This window comes from Emys orbicularis, chromosome 15, assembly GCF_028017835.1.
Source record: "Emys orbicularis isolate rEmyOrb1 chromosome 15, rEmyOrb1.hap1, whole genome shotgun sequence".
Lineage (NCBI taxonomy): Eukaryota > Metazoa > Chordata > Testudines > Emydidae > Emys > Emys orbicularis.
Genome location: NC_088697.1, coordinates 10,178,774 through 10,203,925, shown reverse-complemented (window position 1 = coordinate 10,203,925; position 25,152 = coordinate 10,178,774). Strand labels below are relative to the sequence as shown.

The window sequence follows — 25,152 nt, the reverse complement described above, 5'->3', positions numbered from 1 at the left end:
GGCACCCCTCATCTCCCTCCCAGTGATCGGGGTACCTTTTGAACACATCGGCATGGCCCTCGTGGGACCACTGGGGAAGAATAAGGTGGGAAACTGTTACATTCTAGTGGTACCCGGAGGCCATCCCCTTGCGTGCAGCCCCAGCTCCCAACACTGCCACAGAGCTCATGAAGATTTTCGCGAGGGTCGGGATACCACGGGAAATCCTGACAGACCTGGGGCACCGACGTATCCTCGCGGCCTCTGGCTGAGCTGTGTCGCATACTGAACCGCCTGAGCGCTCAGGACCTCAGTGTATCACCCCCCAAACCGACGGGCGAGTGGAGAGGTTTAATGGACCCCTCAAGGTGATGCTGTGCAAGTTTGTGGGAAAACAACCCTTGACACTTGGGCACGTTACTCCCAGTCTTGCTGTTTGCCATTTCGCCAAGACTGGGTTCTCCCCCTTCGAACTCTATGGGAGGCAACCCCAGGGCATCCGCGACCTCCTAAAGGAGGACTGGGAGGAGCAAGAAACACCAGTCATGGGGTCAGTGGGATACATGTTACAACCACGTGAACAGCTCCACACCCGGGGGGTCTTTGCCCAGGAGAATCCGCTGCAGCCTTAGGTGTACAATAAGGAGACCAAGCTAAGCAGCTTTGAACCTGGGGACTGAGTCCTACTTGTATTGCCCTCTGTGGAGTCCAAACTCTTGGCCAAGTGGCAGGGCCCCTTTGAGGTTGCACGACACCATAACGACAAGATCCGGATGCCCAGGCGGCAAAAAGAGGAACGCACGTATCACGTCAACCTGTCAAAAGCCTGGAAGGCTAGGGAAGCCTTGTTCATCGCCCCTTACCCCCTGGAACCAAGGCAAATCGGGCTCCGAGCTGGAAGGTGATTGTTTGGGGGAAAGAGACAGAGCCAAGGGGACCTTGCTGGGGCGTCTGAAGAAGTTAGGCCTTCCAGGGGATGGTAGGCCTTTTAGTAAGACAAGCAGGTGTGACGGCTGTTATTTTAAAATCTTTTTTTTTCTTATCCCTTTTTTCCTACTCCAAAATAAACACGGCTAGGGGTTGAAGATGCCTGGTCTGTCACTGTCCAGCCCTGATCCCAGACGGACGAAGGGATCTGCACTCAGCCTGATTTGCTGGGCAAGTAAAGGTTCAGACATAAGTTCTTGTCGCCTAGGGGTCAGTGTCGGAACTGCAGAATTCCACGCCAGGAGATGGAAAACCCTGCGGCCTGACATCTGAGGGGGGCACTCAGAGAGACCAGGAAGGGGTCAGGATGCAGCTAGCCCTGTCACTCATGATGACACCCACTCCCCTTCCTCCCACTGCCCCCACCTCCTGGGACCCCAGAAGCAATTGCTCCCCTCCGCTTTCATTGTCTGCAGGCCTCTTTGCTACCTGTTCTCCAAAATCTCCCGTTTCACAACCACTTTCCACCTGATGCTCCCACTGTCCGGAGTGTTCTTTGCTTTGGACTCCCACCGTGCAGAAGTAAGGGTGGCAATACACCATATACCAGACCATTCTGCGCTGCTGCTGGTGGCGGCGTTGCCTTCAGAGCTGGGCCCCCAGCCAGCAGCCGCTGTTCTCCGGCTGCCCGGATCTGAAGGCAAAAACCGGAGAGAACCGCTAAGTTACAAGAAATTTGTCACATCCTGTGATTTGGGCAAAAAAAATTAACTTCAAAATGCTCTAAAGAACAACAGATCTGTCTGTACATTGTAAAAAATGCCACTTGATAGAGCAGATAAGTTCTATCGGGCTGGTTTAATACAACGCCATGAGAAACGATCATTTATAGACCAGCTTTCCTTCGGGCTGGTCTGTTATTGCTTTCAAATAACTCTGCAAATGAACAGAATAAAAACGTAGTTCACCCATTTCGTTTTTGTATTTGTAAATTAAAAAAAAAAAAGAGTAAGTCATTTAAAAGAGAAGTATACTCTATCACATATTCCAGTAAAATGTGATGGGCATTACATCATCTACTACAAGAATTTTCACTATCCATAGCTGTAAAATTGGAGTCTCACGAGATTAAGGCTTAAAAAATGTATTCGCAATAACCAGTCAAACAGAACACAGAACACACAGTGCTTGCTTCGCCAGGGTTATGTTGTTAAACTGGGAGGAGTGGTAGATACGCTGGAGGGTAGGGATAGGATACAGAGGGACCTAGACAAATTAGAGGATTGGGCCAAAAGAAATCTGATGAGGTTCAACAAGGACAAGTGCAGAGTCCTTCACTTAGGATGGAAGAATCCCATGCACTGTTACAGACTGGAGACTGAATGGCTAGGCAGCAGTTCTGCAGAAAAGGACCTAGGGGTTACAGTGGATGAGAAGCTGGATATGAGTCAACAGTGTGCCCTTGTTGCCGAGAAGGCTAATGGCATTTTGGGCTATATAAGTAGGGGCATTGCCAGCAGATCGAGGGACATGATCATTTCCCTCTATTGGACATTGGTGAGGCCTCATCTGGAGTACTGCGTCCAGTTTTGGGCCCCAGACTACAAGAAGGATGTGGAAAAATTGGAAAGAGTCCAGAGGAGGGCAACAAAAATGATTAGGGGGCTGGAGCACATGACTTATGAGGAGAGGCTGAGGGAACTGGGATTGTTTAGTCTGCAGAAGAGAAGAATGAGGGGGGATTTGATAGCTGCTTTCAACTACCTGAAAGGGGGTTCCAAAGAGGATGGAGCTCGGCTGTTCTCAGTGGTGGCAGATGATATTTCCCTAGGAGGGTGGTGAAGCACTGGAATGGGTTACTTAGGGAGGTGGTGGAATCTCCTTCCTTAGAGGTGTTTAAGGCCCGGCTTGACAAAGCCCTGGTTGGGATGATTTAGGTGGGGTTGGTCCTGCTTTGAGAAGGAGGTTGGACTAGATACCTCCTGAGGTCCCTTCCAACCCTGATATTCTATGATTCTATAACTGTATAAGTTAGCAACTTCTACGTTAGCTAAAAAATAAAAAGCAATAACAAAAATATCTAAACAAGTGCAAACACCACCACAAGTGCGAAACGTTGGACTTGAAAAATACAGTTAAATAGCAGAGAGTGTCCTTACAAAAATAATAATTTGATTAGGCTAATCAATATTGCAAAAGTTGATCCCAGTGCTTATTCTGAAAAAAATTACCTTTATTAGGAATTAATTTGCTGAGAACCCACATTCTAGCTTTAACACACACAGAATAATAGAAGATCAGGGTTGGAAGGGACCTCAGGAGGTCATCTGGTCCAACCCCCTGCTGAAAGCAGGACCAACACCAACTAAATCATCCCATCTCCATGTCTGTCTCAGAATTGGCAAGAAAACACACTTTCTCTCTCACAACTTGTGCGATATATAGACAACAGGAGCCTGGCCTGGTGATTGTACTTCAGGATACAAAGACTGAAGTATGGGAGAACATAGAAGTGTTCTTTATTCCTCATGACGGCAGCAGAACATTAAAATTTTGGCAGACAAATCTACCACCGATATAGAGCGGCTCCAAAACTCTGGACCGCCGTGCTGCAGCAGGAGCTCGGGACAGATCCTGCAACCTTCATGCGTTCAAAGAGTCTGCGTCGGGACTCCTTACAAGGATCAAATCTTTGGCTCCTGCGGACAGGTTTCCCAAGAATAAAGCAAGGGAAGGCGCGAACCTAGGCAGACGGAAGGGGAGATGGATCCATCTTGGGCTAGTGCAGAGAAGCGGAGCGTGTAGCCACTGATAAAATTTGAGTGTGATTTCCAGGCATTTAAGCTGAGACGTAAGTCTGAAATTATTTGCAAAATACAAAATTGTACTAACGAATAATGCCTCCTGCACCCCTTATCTCTCCTGAGTCCGCAAACCCCTTCTGCGCCCCCTTCTCCCCTAAACCCCTCTGCACCCACATGGGGAAACTGCCCTCGATGCATGAAGCACCTGTCGTTGCTGCTGGGCCCCCCAGCACCCCGTAGGAGGGCACAGAGGAATATTCGGAGGGGTGGGGGAAGAAACACCGCCACCCACTCTGTGCATTCACCCCTCTGAACGTTCCTCCGTGCAGACAAAGCCGGGAGAAACCTGAGCACCTCCCCACGCATCACCTCTGTCGCCAACACCTAAAGCCGGGCTTGCCTGGGCAGTAGCTAACTGGAAGCCCTGTCTGTTTATAACCCGGTCCCTCTGTCCCAAGATGTCCCCGTGCTCTGCATCCCTTGGCTCACAGTCATCACAAATCGATGCCCGGTCGTTGGGTCGTCCATTGTCTCTCCGGGGCGCTCCAGTCATATATGAACAGTTCTCTATAGTGTATCCACGTCAACCTGGAAAGGCCTACCTTACGCCAACAGGTTTCAGAGTGGTCGCCGTGTTAGTCTGTATCAGCAAAAACAACGAGGCGTCCTTGTGGCACCTTAGAGACTAACCAATTTATTGGGGCATAAGCTTTCATGGGCTAAAACCCACTTCATCGGATGCATGCAGTGGAAAAGACAGTAGGAAGATACAGTGGCTGGGTCATTACACAAACCAAAATCTATTTCCCCAGGCTAATTTTTCCCCTACTGTTACTCACACCTTCTTGTCAACTGTTGGGAATGGGCCATCCTGATTATCACTACAAAAGTTTTTTTTTTTCGCCTGCTGATAATAGCCCACCTTAATTGATTAGTCTCGTTAGAGTTGGTATGGCCACCCCCATTTTTTCATGTTCTCTGTGTATCATAGAATCATAGACTTTAAGGTCAGAAGAGATCATTATGATCGTCTAGTCTGACCTCCTGCACAACGCAGGCCACAGAATCTCACCCACCCACTCCTGTATCAAACCTATGTCTGAGGCCATTGAAGTCCTCAAATCGTGGTTTAAAGACCTCAAGGTGCAGAGAATCCGCCAGCAAGTGACCCATGCCCCACGCTGCAGAGGAAGTTGAAACCCCCCCAGGGCCTCTGCCAATCTGCCCTGGAGGAAAATTCCTTCCTGACCCCAAATATGGCGATCAGCTAAACCCTGAACATGTGGGCAAGACTCACCAGCCAGACACCCAGGAAAGAATTCTCTGTAGTAACTCAGATCCCACCCCATCTAACATCCCATCACAGACCATTGGGCATATTTACTGCTAGTAGTCAAACACCAATTAATTGCCAAAATCAGGCTATCCCATTATACCATCCCCTCCATAAACTTATCAAGCTCAGTCTTGAAGCCGGATGTGTCTTTTGCCCCCACTGCTCCCCTTGGGAGGCTGTTCCAGAACTTCACTCCTCTGATGGTTAGAAACCTTCGTCTAATTTCAAGTCTATGAAGTGGGCTGTAGCCCACGAAAGCTTACGCCCAAATACATTTGTTAGGGTACGTCTATACCCAGCCGCTAGTTCGGCGGCTGGCAATCGAAGTTCTGGGTTCGACTTATCGCGTCTTGTCTGGACGCGATAAGTCGAACCCGGAAGTGCTCGCCATCGACTGCGGTACTCCAGCTAGACGAGAGGAGTACCGCGGAGTTGACGGGGGAGCCTGCCTGCCGCGTGTGGACCGAGGTAAGATCGAACTAAGGTACTTCGAACTTCAGCTACGTTATTCACGTAGCTGAAGTTGCGTACCTTAGTTCGATTTGGGGGGTTAGTGTAGACCAAGCCTCAGTCTCTAAGGTGCCACAAGTACTCCTCGTTCTTCTTACTCCAACAGACATTCATTCCCCTGGCCCAGAGGAGGAATTAACGCCTTCACACCCAGTGGGTAACAAAGCAAAATGAGACAGGAAGCTGAGTCATACACATTGTTCATTAAAAAAATAATAGTAATTAAGAATGCCCACGTTCTCCACAGGGAGATACGGTCAAAGTGAAGGGCTAGGATCATAAATCGTAAAATCCAGGTCTGAAAAGGACATCAAGAGGGCATCTTGGCCGACAACCTTGAGGATCGAATATAAGTAGAGTATTATCCCTGACGGGTGTTTGTCTGACCTATTCTTAAAAACCTCCAGTGACAGGAATTCCACAACCTCTCCTGCTAATCTATTCCCATACGCATCTATTCTTGCAGTTGGAAAGGTTTTCCTAATATCCAACATAAACCTGTCCCTTGCTGCAGACGAAGCCGAATTCCTTCTTCTCCTACCTTCAGTGGACATGAATCATAGAATATCAGGGTTGGAAGGGACCTCAGGAGGTATCTAGTCCAAACCCCTGCTCAAAGCAGGACCAATCCCCAACTAAATCATCCCAGCCAGGGCTTTGTCAAGCCTGACCTTAAAAACCTCATGGCGAACACTTCATGCCCATCCTGTTTATAAACAACCTTTGCATATTTCAAGACAGTTCTCAGGTCTCCCCCTCCAGGGACAGAGGTTCCCCGGATTCTCCTTCTTCCCCTTTTTCCTAAAATACAACCCCCACCCCTTAAAACACCTGGCTCCTATAATACGTTCTTGCACACAGCTGGGGCTGAAACTATGGTTCTAATTATTCTCTGACTGATCATCTAATTATCCTCTGACTGATCCCAATCACTTGCCATTTCTCTCAGCTAGTACACGGCACGGACTGCCTCCACGGGGAAGCAGTATAGCAAAAGTTAATAACTGAGGAGTTTGGCATTTCAGATCGGCATGAGGAAAAGTGAGGAGTCAGAGATCGAAAGCCACGTGAAGTGTGCATGAAAAGCCGCAAGACTAAGGCGTTTTCTTAGCAGCCACAATGTTTCCAGTCGTCTACGATCACAATAATTGTTTGGCTCGAGAGAACACGCCGGGGCTGTTGAACTTGGTACCCATGCATTTGAGGATAGATATTTCAGCCCGACCACTGATACCTTTCAGACAATGCATTCGGCATTTTTCTTGCATCCTGCAGGAGTTCCTCTTGGAAGTTTTTGCCCTCGGATACCAACATTTCTGGGTTCAGAAAAATATTTGAAAGTCCTCGAAAATACACACACAGACTCTGACCTGGTCTGCTCTTATACCTCTGTTGATAAGGGCTGTGAAAAATCCCCCTCCCACCATCCAACATTACTATTCTGGCAAAAGTTCGAGTGTAGACACAGGTAGAGTAGAAAAAGCATCAATTAAAAAACAAAAATCAAGGAAATTAAATGCCCATAAACTAAGTTAAAGGAAAGTCAAGTTGCTCAGTGCGGTCTCATGCCTTTCACCATAGGGACAAGGCTAAACTTAAACTCCGGGAAACCAGAAAATGAAGCGTTCAAATATATACAACCCTCACAGTGTAACCTTAACTCTGACCCTCCCCCCTCTTCCCCCGCCCACACACACACACACACACACACACACACACACACACACACACACACACACACACACACACACACACACACACAAAACTCCTGAGAGTAAGAGCCACTGGGAATGGTTTTGTAAGTGTGGTGCAAAGGTTAACAAACGACCACAGGAATTGGAGACTTCCTTTCTTGAAGTCTTCATGTCAAGACGGGAAGCCCTTCTGGAAGATGATTTAGTCCCACACCAGGTATTCAGCTCAGTACAGCAGTAACTGGATGAAATTCTATGGCCTGTTATATAGGTCAGACTAGACGCCGAATCATCTCTTCCGGCACTCAAATCTATGAGTCTATAATAGACCTGAGGAAGGACTAAGAGAACGTGCCACTGTCTGCGTTGTGCTCTACAGATGGGAATACCAGCATTTATCCGCATGCCCTGCAGCTGTGTGCACTGGGTCAGGTGTAGCTGCAACTGGATGGTGGGGGGATTATTTGGAGCAGTTGGCAGAGCTGTGACTGTGATATAAAGGGAGGTGCATGTGAACCCCGAGGGACCAAATCTGCCCCATTTCCGTGCTGAGCGTAGTAGGTTGTGTCAGGATAGGTCTGGTAGCACACATTCTGATGCTCTGCAGTGTTCCGTGAGGGGTAAGTGAAGATGACGCCTCAGGAGGATTCCTGCGGGAGAGGGTAAAGGGGTGGCGTCATTCTGCACGTCGGAGCTGGTTCCTGTGGAGCAGGGTCAGGGATTGAGTGCAGGCCGGGGGCACGCAGCTTCTGTTTGCTATGCCGGAAAGAAACCCAAATATTATCTGAGCAAAGGGAAGAGGTTTGACGTTGCGCTGTACTGCTCCCGGGCTCTGTTCCCGGAGCGTTCTGTAGCAGGGGAGGGGAGAGGGCTAGTATGTGTGTCACTGGCATGTCAGGGTGTTGCTGAAACAGGGCAGAGTAAAGGTTACATTGTGGGTGTTGCATGAACCTTATCTCTTCATTTCCTCTTCCAAGAACCGAGGGGACGGGAATCCTTACCCAGCGAGGTCACATTCTTGTAGTTCTCCTGCATGACAGCTCTGCAGAGGGCTCTCTGAGCAGGGTCCAGCAGAGCCCCCTCTTCCCTGGTGAAATACACAGCCACCTCCTCAAAGGTCACCGGCCCCTGAAAGATCAAGAGTCCCACACTCAGTACCTGCTGCCCCACTCACAGCCCCACTATTCATGCGGGAGAGGACCCAATCAAATGGGAACTCTGGGTGGATCGCAGTCAACAGAGTCCCACCCCCACCCAGCTCAGAGCATCCAGGAAACACCAGGGTGAGGTGATGAAGAGAGAGCCCCTTGTCTCTCCCAGCAGATCCATCACACACCTACTAGCCACAGACTGATACAGGAGATGGAGCCCCCAACCCCCAGACAAAGCCCTATGGTAGGAATCCCAACCCCCTCCTCATTGAGAGCAGCTGGATGTGAGGGGCCGGGGCATCTGATTTAGTGGGGATTGGTCCTGCTTTGAGCAGGGGGTGGGACTAGATGACCCCCTGAGGTCCCTTCCAACCCTGATCTTCTATGATCTTCCCTAAGCCGCCCTGGTGGGTGTCCCCTTCATATCTCACAGCAGCCAGGGGGTTTGTTTCCTGTTTCACAAATCAGAAATTCCCACTAAAACCCCCGGGTCTGTCTCAGCAGGCTTGTCCCACCCCGTCCCCCTCCCTTTCTCCGCCTTGTAGGTTTCCTCCCCTTCCCACCTCCAGACACAACTGCCCAAAAGCTCCCATCTCCTGCGTATTTACTGCCCTTCTCCTTCCAGCGGGAACCCGTCTGCATTTCTCCTGTTGAGCCCTTCCTTAACTGGCTTTGCTGCGGCCATTTCTCTTCCCTGTTTCATGGTCGCATGGAGCGAAACATGAACCGTACTCGGCAGCACTAAACCCGCCGAGACATTACCCCTCCCAGGGACAGAGTCTGAATCGAATGCTAGAAAAGAGCAGAAGCAAAGGAGCCCCTTTGGGGGGGATTCCCCCTGACACTGTCCCCAGGGCAGCACACTCCTGCAGCCAGGGGAAACAGAGAGTGTCAGGGGCTGGTTTTTCCTCTCTCTGCTCCTCACCATGTGGGCAGGAACGTGACTGTGCCCAGGGATGGTGCAGTAGGTGTGTCTGGGTGGGTTAGCAATCTGGCAATCTCCCTCACTAATTTCTCCTTCCACCCTCTAGATGGGAGATGGGGTCCACATCCCATTCTTGGGGGCTTTCTCTCTCCCGTCGCTGGCCCCGCTCCGCCCGTGCTGGGAAGGGGGATCCCAGTCAGGAAGACATAGGTTACCAGAAGCAAGTTACTGGACGCCATACAGGGTCTGCAGGAGAAATTGAAGGGCCTGGGTGAAGCAGGTCAGACGAGATGACCTAATGATTCCTTCTGGCCTTAATGATGGCAGCAGCTCTGGGGCTCACAGACATATAGGGAGTGGAGATGAGAAGGGGCCAACTGTGCAGAGTGTCACTTTTCTGCCCGGCTCCAGCGCTTTCCCAGAGCTCTTTCTCAATCACTTGGAGTTTCTGGGTCAGGAGTTACTGTCAGCAGAGCTTGGGGCCAGTCCTAGCTGGAGAAAGTCCCCACCTTGGCTGGGCTTAGAGGGAGCTTTAATGAAGGTCACTCATGGACTCACTGGGGGAGCAGCAGAGATTCAGTCCAGGCTCCAAGATCTCAATGGAGGCAGCAGCATCTGCCCCAGGAAGCTCATCCTGCCTCCCTCCCATCCTAATGGATGATGACTGGCCCTCGGTTAGTCATAACTTTGTATCCTCTGCGCTCGACTACGGCAATGCAATAGACCTGAGTGTGAAGCCTTCCGTGCTTAGGACACTCAAACTCGTACAGATGACGGCAGCGCCACGGGAGACTGTGAAAACATCAGAGCGGTCCTATGACCTCCCGACGGGCTTCCCATCGCATTTCAAATAAAGCTCCAGGCTACGGTCCTCATCTTCAAAGCCTGGGCCCATAATATCTAAAAGATCACCTGAACCCCTGGGAAGAAAATTCTCCTCTAGCACAATGGAAATCTCTATAGTTAGGGTAAAGCTCATTAATACTTTAGCCCTGCCATGAGCGCAGGGGACTGGACTAGATGACCTCTTGAGGTTCCTTCCAGTCCTACGATTCTGTAAGAACACAAGAATAGAGACACTGGGTCAGACCAATGGTCCATCTAGCCCAGTATCTGGTCTTCTGACAGTGGCTGGCTTCAGAGGGAATGAACAGAACAGGACAATTAATGAGTGATCCATCCCCTATCATCCAGTCCCAGCTTCTGGCAGTCAGATGTTTAGGGAGACCCAGAACATGGGGTTGCTTCCCTGACCATCTTGGCTAATACCCATTGATGGACCTATCCTGCGTGAAAGGTTGTCATTCTTTTCTCGACCCAGTTATACGTTTGGCCTTCAGAACACCCCCCTATGAACCAGTTTCAAAGGTTGACCGTGCATTGTGTGAAGAAGTAATTCCTATTTTTTTTCTTTTCAACTTGCTGCCTGTTAATGTCATCCAACCCCTGCTTCTTGCATTGTGAGAAGGGATAAACAACACTTCCGTATTAACTTTCTCCAACCATTCATGATTTTATAGACCTCTCTCGTATCTCCCCTTATAGAATCATAGAAGATTAGGGTTGGAAGAGACCTCGGGAGGTCATCTAGTCCAGCCCCCTGCTCGAAGCAGGACCGTCTCTTTTCCAAGCTGAAAAGTCCCAGTCTTGTTAATCTCTCCTCATATGGAAGCCGTTCCAGACCCCTCATCCTTTCTGTGACCCTTCTCTGTTCTTTTTCCAATTCTAACTTTTTTCCAAGACGGGGCATGCAGCGTTCAAGGTATTCAAGCTCATTTCTAACAGTAAAATCCCAGAGACGGCTCCCCCGCTGCTTTACGCCGCAGGACACTCTGCTAACAGGGATATTTAACTATCTCCAGCTGTGCTGGGAACACACAGCCATGCGCTCGTTACCAGAGGGGCTCCTGAAAACACAGAGAAGGCCACTCTGTGTCCCCGAAAGTGAAGAGTAACCAGAGGGGCAACTGCCCTGGATCATCTTATTGAGAGTGAAAATAAGAGGCCTAGGGAAGAGGGGAGCAGAGTATAAAAGGGGATAGCTCAGCTTAGCCCTGGTCTACACTACGAGTTTACGTCGAATTTAGCAGCGTTAGATCGATTTACCCTGCACCCGTCCACACGACAAAGCCATTTTTGTCGACTTAAAGGGCTCTTAAAATCGATTTCTGTGCTCCTCCCCGGCAAGGGGATTAGCGCTGAAATTGACATCGCCGGGTCGAATTTGGGGTAGTGTGGACGCAATTCGACGGTATTGGCCTGCAGGAGCTATCCCAGAGTGCTCCATTGTGACCGCTCTGGACAGCACTTTCAACTCAGATGCGCTGGCCAGGTAGACAGGAAAAGCCCCGGGAAGTTTTGAATTTCATTTCCTGTTTGGCCAGCGTGGCGAGCTGATCAGCACAGGTGACCGTGCAGAGCTCATCAGCAGAGGTGACCATGGAGTCCCAGAATCGCAAAAGAGCTCCAGCATGGACTGAACAGGAGGTACTGGATCTGATCGCTGTTTGGGGAGACGAATCTGTGCTATCTGAACTCCGTTCCAAAGGATGAAATGCCAAAATATTTGAAAAAATCTCCAAGGGCATGATGGACAGAGGCTACAACAGGGACCCGCAGCAGTGCCGCGTGAAAATTAAGGAGGCAAGCCTACCAAAAAACCAAAGAGGCAAACGGCCGTTCCGGGTCAGAGCCCCAGACATGCCGCTTCTATGATGAGCTGCATGCCATTCTGGGGGGGCCCCTACAACTACCCCACCCCTGTCCATGGACACCTGCAAGGGGGGACTCTCATGCAACAGGGATGAGGATTTTGGGGACGAGGAAGATGAGGAAGTGGAGGAGGATGAGGATAGCGCACATTCTCCCCGACAGCCAGGAACTGTTTATCACCCTGGAGCCAACACCCTCCCAGCCCTCCCAAGGCGGGGCTCATGGACCATGAAGCTGGAGAAGGTCCCTCTGGGCTGACCACTGATGGGGGCAGATATGTGTTGCAGGTTCCCGCTGGGAGGTGGCGGGAGCTCCAGGACATAGAAGTTAGCTGGGTTGAGACTGGGGCTGACCACCAGTGGAGGCAAGACAGTGAAAGATGTGAGACTACCAGCGCTGGAAGGGAGGGTACGAAGCCAGCCAGGGAGCGGGACTGGAGTATCGGGTGACCGAGATGGATTATAGAACCATTGGTTTCCTGGGACTCACAGCAGGGATGGGAGAGACGCCTCTCCCCCGGTCAGCACAGTATCTTGATTGACCTAGACAAATTGGAGGATTGGGCCAAAAGAAATCGGATGAGGTTCAACAAGGACAAGTGCAGAGTCCTGCACTTAGGACGGAAGAATCCCATGCACTGCTACAGGCTGGGGACCGACTCGTTAAGCAGCAGTTCTGCAGAAAAGGACCTGGGGGTTACAGTGGATGAGAAGCTGGATATGAGTTCACAGTGTGCCCTTGTTGCCAAGAAGGCTAATGGCATATTGGGCTGCATTAGTAGGAGCATTGCCAGAAGATAGAGGGAAGTGATTATTCCCCTCTATTTGGCACTGGTGAGGCCACATCTGGAGTATTGCATCCAGTTTTGGGCCCCCCACTACAGAAAGGATGTGGACAAATTGAAGAGAGTCCAGTGGAGGGCAACAAAAATGATTAGGGGGCTGGAGCACATGATTTATGAGGAGAGGCTGAGGGAACTGGGGTTATTTAGTCTGCAGAAGAGAAGAGTGAGGGGGGATTTGATAGCAGCCTTCAACTACCTGAAGGGGGGTTCCAAAGAGGATGGAGCTCAGCTGTTCTCAGTGGTAGCAGATAACAGAACAAGGAGCAATGGTCTCAAGTTGCAGTGGGGGAGATCTAGGTTGGATATTAGGAAACACTATTTCACTAGGAGGGTGGTGAAGCACTGGAATGGGTTACCTAGGGAGGTGGTGGAATCTCCATCCTTGGAGGTTTTTAAGGCCCGGCTTGACAAAGCCCTGGCTGGGATGATTTAGTTGGGGATTGGTCCTGCTTTGAGCAGGGGATTGGACTAGATGACCTCCTGAGGTCCCTTCCAACCCTATGATTCTATGATTAGCAGAATATGTTTTGTCACCCCCATCTGAATAGCCAGGAGATAATGCCACAATAAAACAGTCAGTTATCTGCCAGAGAAATGATTCAGGCAACCTCCAGATTGGTTGATAAATTTTAACTTCATGTAAAGGTCTTGTAAACCTAATTCTTGGCCATCATCTATCAGTTAATTTTTTTCTCCATTAAGCTATCCACATTATTATTATTTTTTTGCATTCTTTTAAAAAAATTGGGGAAAAATAGCATTTCACTGTCCCTGGCTTACCACTGCAGAAGAGACTTGGATCAGCTGGCAGCAATGTTCTTACATTGAGGTTAGTCACCGGATCAATATAACGTTGTCCCTCAACTTGAGCTGTTCTCTGAATTCAGAAGGAAGAGGAGGTGTTAAGCCTGAAGGAGTGAGCCTTTCCCATTGATCGATGGCAAAGGACCAGTCTCTAGGTAAGACAAACGAAGTTAAGACAAATTTGGATGCTAAACAAGTGTATTTTGACTTGAGCTCCACTTGGGAAAACGACGGGGTCGGATTGTTGCCGGGTGCAACCCTTGTGAGGGTGAATGTCAACTGTGCACAGTTTTGTTGAAATTCACCCAGGGACATAGCTGGCCACAGAAAGTCCCCCCCAGTGCCGCAGAACCATCGTGTTTACACGACACGTGAATAGGTACCGTGTGCCAGAATCACAGGGTCTGGCACAGCAACTGCAACAAGGGTATCATAGACTCATAGAAGATCAGGGTTGGAAGGGACCTCAGGAGGTATCTAGTCCAACCCCCTGCTCAAAGCAGGACCAACCCCAACTAAATCATCCCAGCCAGGGCTTTGTCAAGCCGGGCCTTAAACACCTCTAAGGAAGGAGATTCCACCACCTCTCTAGGTAACCCATTCCAGGGCTTCACCACCCTCCTAGTGAAAAAGTGTTTCCTAATATCCAACCTAAACCTCCCCCACTGCAACCTGAGACCATTACTCCTTGTTCTGTCATCTGCCACCACTGAGAACAGTCTAGATCCATCCTCTTTGGACCCCCCTTTCAGGTAGTTGAAAGCAGCTATCAAATCCCCCCCTCACTCTTCTCTTCTGCAGACTAAATAACCCCACTTCCCTCAGCCTCTCCTCATAAGTCATGTGCCCCAGCCCCCTAATCATTTTTGTTGCCCTCTGCTGGACTCTCTCTAATTTGTTCACATCCTTTCTGTAGTGGGGGGCCCAAAACTGGATGCAATACTCCAGGTGTGGCCTCACCAGTGCCGAATAGAGGGGAATGATCACGTCCCTCGATCTGCTGGCAATGCCCCTACTTATACAGCCCAAAATGCCGTTAGCCTTCTTGGCGACAAGGGCACACTGCTGACTCATATCCAGCTTCTCATCCACTGTAACCCCTAGGTATTGTGATAGACCCAGCCCGGTTGGGAACAGCAGAGTAGCAGAAGGGAGATATACTGGCCACTGGATAAGTAGTTTTCTGTTCCCTGAGTGACCAGAGCAGGGGCTGCTCCAGGCTAATAGACCACCTGACTCCAATTAACCTGCTAAGAGTCAGGTGAGGCAGTTAAGCACCTGACTCTAATTAAGGCCCCTCTGATGCTATAAAAGGGCTCACTCCAGTCAAGCCAGGGGAGAGAAAGTGTGTGTGTGAGAGGAACTGGGAGCAAGAGGAGTGCAAGAAGCTGAGAGTGAGTAGGTGTACTGCTGGAGGACAGAGAACTACAAGCGTTATCAGACACCAGGAGAAAGGTCCTGTGGTGAGGATAAAGGTGTTGGGAGGAGGCCACGGGGAAGTAGCCCAGGGAGTTGTAGCTGTCATGCAGCTGTTACAGGAGGCACTATAGACAGCTGCAGTCCACAGGGCCCTGGGCTGGAACCCGGCGTAGAGGGCGGGCCCGGGTTCCCCCCATACCTCCCAACTCCTGATCCAACACAGGAGGAATTGACCTGGACTAAAGCTTCTACCAGAGGGGAAGGTCTCTGGACTGTTTCCTGACCCACAGGGTGAATCTGTGAAGCGAGCAAATCCGCCAATAAGCGCAGGACCCACCAAGGTAGAGGAGGAACTTTGTCACAGTATGTATCTGCTCTGGGCACAGGTTGGGATGTTTGTTCTTTACACCCCACCCCACCCTATACTGTGCCTCAGTTTCCCCATTTTCTAGATGGAGATAATGATCTTGACCTTCCTCTGCAAAACACTTTGAGAGTTATGAATGAAAAGCACTAACTACGGCTGGCTTTTTGAGTTGTGTTTTAAAAGGAAGTTAGCAAAACGAGGGCTAGCGGAAATGTTTTTGTGACTGTTTTGGGCTGACTTCCAATGGCAACAATTCCCTGCTGGGCATTTAAACCACCCCTCGCGGTGTTTGCAAAGCCTTTTGTGGGCAGGAGGACTTGTCGAGGGGCCTGATCCTGCAAAGTATTACTCAGGGAGCGGTTATGTGAGTGGTGTCCGGGAAAGAAGCGGGGGGAACGTCACGACAAATGAAAGTTTGCCTGAGCCCATGTGTTTGTTAAGTGTTGTGCAGATTTACAGAGCTGTGTGTATTTCACTGTAATAACCGAGACATTGGGTGTCTCAAAACTGGGTGACTGGGCAGCAAAATGGCAGATGAAATTTAATGTTGATAAATGCAAAGGAATGCACATTGGAAAACATAATCCCAACTATACATATAAAATGACCAGGCCAAAAATAGCTGTTGCCACTCAAGAGAAAGATCTTGGAGTCACTGTGGATAGTTCTCTGCAAACATCCACTCAATGTGCAGTGGCAGTCAAAAAAGCAAACAGAATGTTGGGAATCATTAAGAAAGGGATAGAGAATAGGACAGAAAATATCACGTTGCCTCTATATAAATTCATGGTGCACCCACACCTTGAATACTGCATGCAGATGTGGTCGCCCCATCTCAAAAAAGATCTATTGGAATTGGAAAAGGTTCAGAAAAGGGCAACAAATATGATTTGGGGTATGGAACGGCTGCCATATGAGGAGAGATGAATAAGACTGGGACTTTTAAGCTTGGAAAAGAGACGACTAAGAGGAGATATGATGGAGGTCTATAAAATCATGACAGGTATAGAGAAAGTAGATAAGGAAGTGTTGTTTACTATTTCTCATAACACAGGAATGAGGGGTCACCAAAGGAAATTAATAGGCAGCAGGTTTAAAACAAACCAAAGGAAGTATTTCTTCACACAACGCACCGTCAACCTGGGGAACTCCTTGCCAGGGGATGTTGTGAAGGCCAAGACTATAACAGGGTTCAAAAAAAAACTAGAGAAGTTCATGGCGGATAGGTCCATCAATGGCTATTAGCCAGGATGGGCAGGGATGGTGTCTCTAGCCTCTGTTTGGCAGAAGCTGGGAATGGGCGACAGGGGATGGATCACTTGGTGATTCCCTGTTCTGTTCATTCCCTCTGGGGCACCTGGCATTGGCCAGTGTCGGAACACAGGACGCTGGGCTAGATGGACCATTGGTCTGACCCAGTAGAGCCGTTCTTATGTTCTTATTGGATCATTGTATGTGTGCATGAGACTCTGACGGTGCTTTAGTTATCCAAGCTGATCCAGCGTAAAAATATAAACAACACGAAGGTTGAATAATCTATCGGACTTTTAAAGTGCTTTGTCCTGTTAATACAAGAGGATGGTAGTAAGGGGGATTTGAGTGTTTTTTAAAATTATTTTGAGCCTGATTTAAAAAGAAACATTTACTTTGATTTCTAAATTGTGGTATTATATGTAACATTCAGATGAGACCTTTACGGATGAAGCCCTGTCTGAGTATTAAATATCTCAAGCATTTTGCATAAGAGGAAAAGATTCTTCCTATCCAAAATTCCCTTTCTCCTTCCAGATTCCTAAACTGTGCTCTCTGTGCTGTTGGCCTCGCTGGCTGCTGATTTTCCTCCCCAGAGGTGGCTGCATGTCCATGGTGCATTTCTATGTATCGTTTGCAAAGCACGTACTGCTCCTTGCGGAAGGAGGCTGTGGGAATGAACAGATGGGTCCTGCAGAGCTCACCGGAAGACAGATCTTCCCTAAGACCCAGCCGTAGGACGTTGTGAGCTCTGGGGGGGATAAGGACTGCTGTGATGGCGCACGTCCGCACATTACCTCGCTATCTGTGCTGCGTATCACCAAATTCATCCCGCGCAGGGATGGAAACAAGGAGATCGGTGGTTCCCAAACTGTAACAACCTGTGAACCCCTTTCACTAAAACGTCAAGTCTCGGGAACCCCCTCCCAAAAATGAATATTTCCCGGGGTTTTCTCCTTTACCTGAGGATCAATGACAAAAGCAGTGATCTTGGGGAAACATAAACTTTGTTTTTCTGACATGCTTATTCCACACTATTTGTTACTTATTCTTTATTGTTACAGTATTTTGACTACATTATGAAAGCAGCAACACGCTTCCAAGGTCTCGCTTTTGTAGCTTGTATCACGTTTGATTAAGCCTGTTATAAGACAATATCTTATATTATCTTACAATATCCACCTCCTTTTCTATTTCATATAAGGAGTCTTGAAGTTTAAATCTCCTCAGTCTGATAGAGATGCTGGCTTTGATCTGCGTCGCTCCTGGAAGTCCGGGGGCTCCGGGTAGCTGGACCCACGCTGCCCGGGGTCCCTAGGGACAGCTCCATCCGCTATTAGAGAAGTTTTTCTCCCCAGAGAGCCCCCTGTAACATTTCATGAACCCCCAGGGGTTCACGAACCCCAGTTTGGGAACCACCGAATTAGAGGGAACGCTGATTGCGATCCAGCCATTCGAGGGAAAAGCGGGAAAGTTAGATGGGATTGGGGAGAGAGGTTCTGCAAAGAAACGGTGACGGTTACCCCACTGCCCTGCCGTTCACATGGCCAGCCGGGCGCCCTGGGGAAGAGAAGGGCAGGCACTGAAGCCCAAAGTTACTGTGGGAGCAGCAGCAGCAGGGGTGGGCAGCTGATGGGCAGCCTGGGGGAGCTGCCTTGGGCACTTGGGGGGCAGCCTAGACTGGGTAACCTGGGGCTGGTCAGTCTACCTAGGGGAAACCTGTTCCTTTCCCCAGCCCGTGCCCCTGCCCTGTTGCTGGCAGAGAATGGGCACACGGCCTCCCCCACCCCAGAAGCAGCTGCACCCACTGACTGCCTTGCTAGTTAGCCAATGAGTCCGCGCACCAATTGGCCACCTAAACAGGGACGGATCCCTGCAAATAAAAAGTGGGGGGGGGGGGGGGAACACTTGCACAATCTTTGTAGCTTGGAATGGGCCAGTGCAGGGTAAAACCGGGGCGACCACCAGAGAAAAGGCTTGCAGGGAATAGGCATGGAGTGGATGGCTTTCATGGGGAAGAAAAAGGCCAACACTGGGGGGGAGGAGAGGGTTTTTTTTTCCCCAAAGAGGCAAGATCTGCTGGAACTTGACTGCCCCCGCTCCTCTCCCTACAGGCAAATCCCCGGCTGCCATTCACGCTGTCCCCCCCCCCCCCCTTCCCCTTCCTGCCACTTCCAGACACAGATCGGGGGGGAGCCCCCCTCCACACACACCCTTGTGCAGCGAGTCACGTTCCCACAGTCTCTGTCCATTACCTGGCTCCGGAGTGGATGCGGGCAGAGCCCGGGGCGGCGGGTCCCCCCGCGGCCGGGCAGGGAGGGGTTAATGCCGGGCTCCCCCCCGCCCAGCACAGACTCGCCCCCGTGTCTGATGCGCTCCGGGCTTTGTTCTCCCGGCTCCTGCCTCCTTCCTCCCGGCACCCACCGCTCCCAGCTGCTCCAGCCCCTTCCTGTGCCCTGTAACCCCCCCCCCCCCCCCCCCGGCTGTCTGCAGTGGGGGGGACCTGCCCCCTGGGAACGGGACAGGGGTCACGTCTCCCAGCCAGAGGGGGAAGGGGATGGACCAGGAAAGAGGGGAGAGAGAGACACTGGACAAGGGCCTGCAGCTGCAGGGGAAATCAGGGGGGAGAGAGAGATTCCCAAATCTGCCCCCCCCCTCCATTGGCTGCCCCATCCCTGGGCTGATCCGCGCTGCGGACAAAGACCCCCAGGGCGAGGAGCTCAGAGATCCCCCCTCTCCCTCCAGGACACGCCTGTAGGTTTTTCCCTCAGCCTCACTGAGTAATTGCATGAATTCATAGATTTAGTTGGGGATTGGTCCTGCTTTGAGCAGGGGGTTGGACTAGATACCTCCTGAGGTCCCTTCCAACTAAGGCAGTGGTTCCCAAACTTTAACAACCCGTGAACCCCTTTCACGAAAATGTCAAGTCTCGCGAACCCCCTCCTAAAAATGAATATATCCAGGGATTTTCTCCTTTACCTGAGTACAAATGATAAAAGCCGTGATCTTGGAAATCCACAATTTGTTTTTATGACATGCTTATTCCACATTTATTATTAATTATTTATCATTACAGTATTATTACATTATGAAAACGGCAACACTCTTCCAAGAGCTCACTTTTGTAGCTCGTATCTCTTTGAATAAGCCTGTTATAAGACAAGGCTCCTATGTTTCATCAAGGAGCATCAGATGTGAAACAGCATGAAGGTATTTAAGAAACCAACTCAGAGTTCCTCCTACACAAGCATTCAGGTCTTGAGCAGTCCAGGCAAACAACGCACATTACAACAAAGCTTAAACTTGTTCTTCATAATAATTTTAAAAACAATACTAGCTGCCTATTTCATTTTAAAAACAGCAAAAAATATCCACCTCCCTTTCCATTTCTTATAAGGAGTCTTGAAGTTTAAATCTCCTCAGTGTGATAGATATGCTTGCTTTGATCTGCTTAGCTCTTGGAAGTCCAGGGGCTCCAGGCTGCTGGCCCCATGCTGTCCGGGGTCCCTAGGGACAGCTCTGTCCACCATTAGGGAATTTTTTCCCAAGAACCTCCTGTAACATTTTGTGAACCCCCAGGGGTTCACAAATCCCAGTTTGGGAACCACTGAACTAGGGTGACCAGATGTAAAAAATCGGGACAGGAGGTGGGGGGTAATAGGAGCCTATATAAGAAAAAGACCCAAAAATCGGGACTGTCCCTATAAAATCGGGACATCTGGTCACCCTACTTCCAACCCTGATCTTCTATGATTCTATGATTAATCATAGAAGATTAGGGTCTGGAAGAGACCTCAGGAGAACATAAGAACGGCCATACTGGGTCATCCATCCATCCAGCCCAGGATCCTATCTGCCGACAGTGGTCAATGCCAGGTGCCCCAGAGGGAGTGAACCTAACAGGTAATGATCAAGTGATCTCTCTCCTGCCATCCATCTCCACCCTCTGACAAACAGAGGCTAGGGACACCATTCCTTACCCATCATGGCTAATAGCCGTGAATGGACTTAACCTCCATGAATTTATCCAGTTCTCTTTTAAACGCTGTTATAGTCCTAGCCTTCACAACCTCCTCAGGCAAGGAGTTCCACAGGTTGACTGCGCGCTGTGTGAAGAAGAACTTCCTTTTATTTGTTTTAAACCTGCTGCCTATTAATTTAATTTGGTGGCCCCTAGTTCTTATATTATGGGAACAAGTAAATAACTTTTCCTTATTCACTTTCTCCACATCACTCATGATTTTATAGACCTCTATCATATCCCCCCTTAGTCTCCTCTTTTCCAAGCTGAAAAGTCCTAGCCTCTTTAATCTCTCCTCATATGGGACCCATTCCAAACCCCTAATCATTTTAGTTGCCCTTCTCTGAACCTTTTCGAATGCCAGGATATCTTTTTTGAGATGAGGAGACCACATCTGTCCGCAGTATTCAAGATGTGGGCGTACCATGGATTTATATAAGGGCAATAAGCTATTCTCTGTCTTATTCTCTATCCCTTTTTGAATGACTCCTAACATCCTGTTTGCTTTTTTGACTGCCGCTGCACACTGCATGAACGTCTTCAGAGAACAATCCATGATGACTCCAAGATCTCTTTCCTGATTAGTTGTAGCTAAATTAGCCCCCATCATATTGTATGTAGAGTTGGGGTTATTTTTTCCAATGTGTATTACTTTACCTTTATCCACATTCAATTTCATTTGCCATTTTGTTGCCCAATCACTTAGTTTTGTGAGATCTTTTTGAAGTTCTTCACAGTCTGCTTTGGTCTTAACTATCTTGAGCAATTTAGTATCATCTGGAGGTCATCTAGTCCAACCCCCTGCTCAAAGCAGGACCAATCCCCAACTAAATCATCCCAGCCAGGGCTTTGTCAAGCCGGGCCTTAAAACCCGCTAAGGATGGAGATCCCACCACCTCCCTAGGGAACCCATTCCAGTGCTTCACCACCCTCCGAGTGAAATAAATTCATCGCTGCCCTGCTCCTTTCAGAGGGACACCTCTGTCACTAGTTTCTCTACTGCATTGGGGGATGGGGAATTCACACACTCATGCACGCTGTTAAAATAATAACTCATGCTGCCATAGTTGTTATTATATTATCCTACTGAGGCCAGTGTGGCCGCTATGCTGAGCAAGAGATGTCCTGGGCCCTGCACCTTTGGAGGAGAAATAGTGAACAGACTCTAGGCTAATTCTAAGTATGATTTGTTGTTATTCAAATACACCTGCCTTGGAGCAGAGAAACAACCCAGGGGAAGCCCCCTCCTCCAGAAATCTCAGCCCACACCAACACCTCGTTCCCAGGTCGTTGCTTTGGGCCACAAATTGCCTCTGAATTCAGAGAATAAAGTGGAGCCAACTCTGCTGTCTGCCACGGCTTCTCTCCAAGGACAACCAACTCCCTAATCTCACCGGGACACACTTGTCTCCCAAAGGCTGAACATTTGCTCGCACGCTCAGGAAAAGAACCTGGGTCAGCCTGGATAGCAAGCAGGGCCACCGGTTACCTCCCACCATAACAATTCCTGATGCAAAGGAGCCAGAAGCGATAGGAGGGGGAGAGGTTCTTGTAGGTTCAGCCTTGTGATGTCACAGAGTTCTTGAGACCAGATGGGGTGGGGCCTTCTTCAGTGTTCTCATGAGTCTCATGACGATTATTGTTTTCCTTAAAGGCCCAGCTCCTGGAGTCAAGTGGGTAAGTGTATATGTCAAGTGGGTCAGACCAAAGGTCCATCTAGCCCAGTATCCTGTCTTCCGACAGTGGCCAATGCCAGGTGCCCCAGAGGGAATGAACAGAACAGGGAATCATCAAGTGATCCATCCCCTGTCACCCATTCCCAGCTTCTGCCAAACAGAGGCTAGGGACACCATCCCTGCCCATCCTGGCTAATAGCCAGATCCATCGATGAATTTATCTAGTTCTTTTTTGAACCCAGTTATGGTCTTGGCCTTCACAACATCCTCTGGCAAGGAGTTCCACAGGTTGACTGTGCGTTGTGTGAAGAAATACTTCCTTTGGTTTGTTTTAAACCTGCTGCCTATTAATTTCCTTTGGTGACCCCTCATTCTTGTGTTATGAGAAGTAGTAAACAACACTTCCTTATCTACTTTCTCTACACCAGTCATGATTTTATAGACCTCAACCCCTTTGTCGTCTCTTTTCCAAGCTGAAAAGTTCCAGTCTTATTAATCTCTCCTCATACGGAAGCCGTTCCATACCCCTAATCATTTTTGTTGCCCTTTTCTGAACCTTTTCCAATTGCAATATATCTTTTTGGAGATGGGGTGACCACATCTGCACGCAGTATTCAAGATGTGGCCGTACCATGGATTTATATAGAGGCAACATGATATCTTCTGTATCTTCTGTAAAAGTAAGTTTCTAGTCCTCGTGGCTATGGAGAAAGCTTCAAAATGTGACCCCAGTGCACCCTGAAGACTCAGAAAGCAGAAGGCCAATAAAAAGAAACTCCCAATTTCTTCTTTTTACACAATCTCATGATTGCAAAGACACGTTCATGAGTTTGGGTGAGCCTGCCTCAGGATTTTTGAGCACTTGGGGCCGGCAAGGACCTCAGAGTTATGAACACGTTGGGAACGGAGGATGTTTGTCCCTCTGAACAAAACGTTATGGCTGTTCTTTGCAAAGTTTACACCTGAACATGGATGTAAGACAGCTCTGAAACTTTACAATGCAGAAGAAAAAGGCTGCTTTCCCTTTTGTTGTTGTTGTCATATACATTTAACGCAATATGGTACTGTATTTGAATTTGTTTCGTCTTTGCTGCTGCCGGATTACATATGTCTGGCTCCAAAGGAGGTGTGCGGCTGACTGGTCAGGTTGTAACTCTGGTGTTTGTGTAACGAAGTGGGACTGTTCTTAATGTTTTCTCTGAATACTGTGTGGGTGCCTCAGTTTCCCCTCTACATTTCTAAGTCTCTAGGTGGGGGGATAAGGGGGTGTGATTGTTGCAGAGCCCTAGAGGGCCAGTGTGATGGTGTCTGCACAGAGAATGGCCGACGCTCTGTCTCCTGATGGCCTGGGCCCCTCCTCTGCAAAGGTGCCAACTGAAGAGAACAAAGAGATCAGGTGACCTCCTGCCCCGGGACAGAGACAAAGGCCAGAGGAGGGGCTGGAGAGTTTCAGTTTGGGGCTGGCTGGGGAAATGGAGGGGGGCCCAGACGGGGTCTGGCCTCCCTGGCCCCAAAATGGACCCGACTAAGGGGTCCTGTTCTCTGTACCTACAAGCTCTGTTTTAGACCATGCTCCTGTTGTCTAATAAACCTTCTGTTTTCCCGGCTGGCTGAGAGTCACGTCTGGCTGCCCCAGGACCCCACTCAGGTGACTCGCCGTGGGAAGCACACGGTGGGGCAGAGGATGCTGAATGCTCCGAGGTCAGACCCAGGAAGGTGAAGCCATGTGAGCTGCTTGCCCTGGAGACAGTCTGCTCCCAGAGAGGAGACTTCCCCAGAGTCCTGCCGGGCTCCGTAGGGAGCAGCTCCAGAGCATCGCCCGGGGACTCCGTGACAGTTCGTAACTCGGAGGTTCTCCAAATTCTCTCAATACATGAGGATTTAGATGTGGCATCTGTAAGTGTCCTGGCAGGGAAGAGTGACATAAAGTGACTTAGGGAGAAGATTTTTCCTTCGATTGAGGCCCTGGCTTGAAGTGAAACCCCGCAGCGAGAACAGGGGCTGGAGAAGCTAACACCCCTGGTGTCTAGGGCGACCATGTTTCCAAAGGCTGGAGCTGGTGCCGCTGCTGGTTCATGCCCTTCCTGCTCCCCGCCGGAGCCCTGCCTCCCCCACCACCCCCCTGGCTTGGGGCTGGCATCACCACTTAGCGACAAATGCCCACTTTGGCCAAAAAAGATGTATGGTCACCCCTACCGCTGTCCCTCTGATGCCTGGCCAGGGATCCTGGCGTTGCCGCAGTGGGATCCCTGGTCCATATACAGAACTTTCCCCTCAGCGGCATGCACCAGGTTGAGTGGGGCTGGGATTGGGGGAGGAAGAGGGAAGATCCCACAAATCAGCCGGAATCCGGGTGTCACATTCAATGCTAGGACGGTCTGGAGAATGTCCTGGAGATTGCACCACGTGGCGCTCAGACACCAAGTGTCTGTTCAGCCGCGTCCCTACCCCCAACCCTCCCACCCAGGCGGATCACAGCTGGCTAAGCAGGAATCACTGGGCCTGCCGTAGGGTCACTGAGGCACGAATGAGCTTGGGTAGAGCTAACATTCCTCATCCCGCTCTCCGGCTGCAGATGCTGATCCGCTGGGTTTAAACTAATTCACACCTAGGGTGACAGTCGGGTAACGGCCCCACTAAGGGGGATCAGATTTTTCTCAGCTGTCTGAAGTGAGGGCAAAGCCGCCCCCACAAGGGGCCCATCTCCGGCTTCCTGCGCCCATAACTGTCTC

At 49.7% G+C, this 25,152-nt stretch overlaps 2 pseudogenes; one reads left to right on the top strand and one right to left on the bottom strand.

Annotated features, from left to right (window-relative positions):
* Positions 1–9,565, bottom strand: part of LOC135889460 (zinc finger protein 850-like) — a 101,328-nt pseudogene extending 91,763 nt beyond the window's left edge.
* The window catches only part of LOC135889358 (zinc finger protein 850-like), a 473,854-nt pseudogene that overhangs the window by 389,877 nt on the left and 58,825 nt on the right, over positions 1–25,152 (top strand).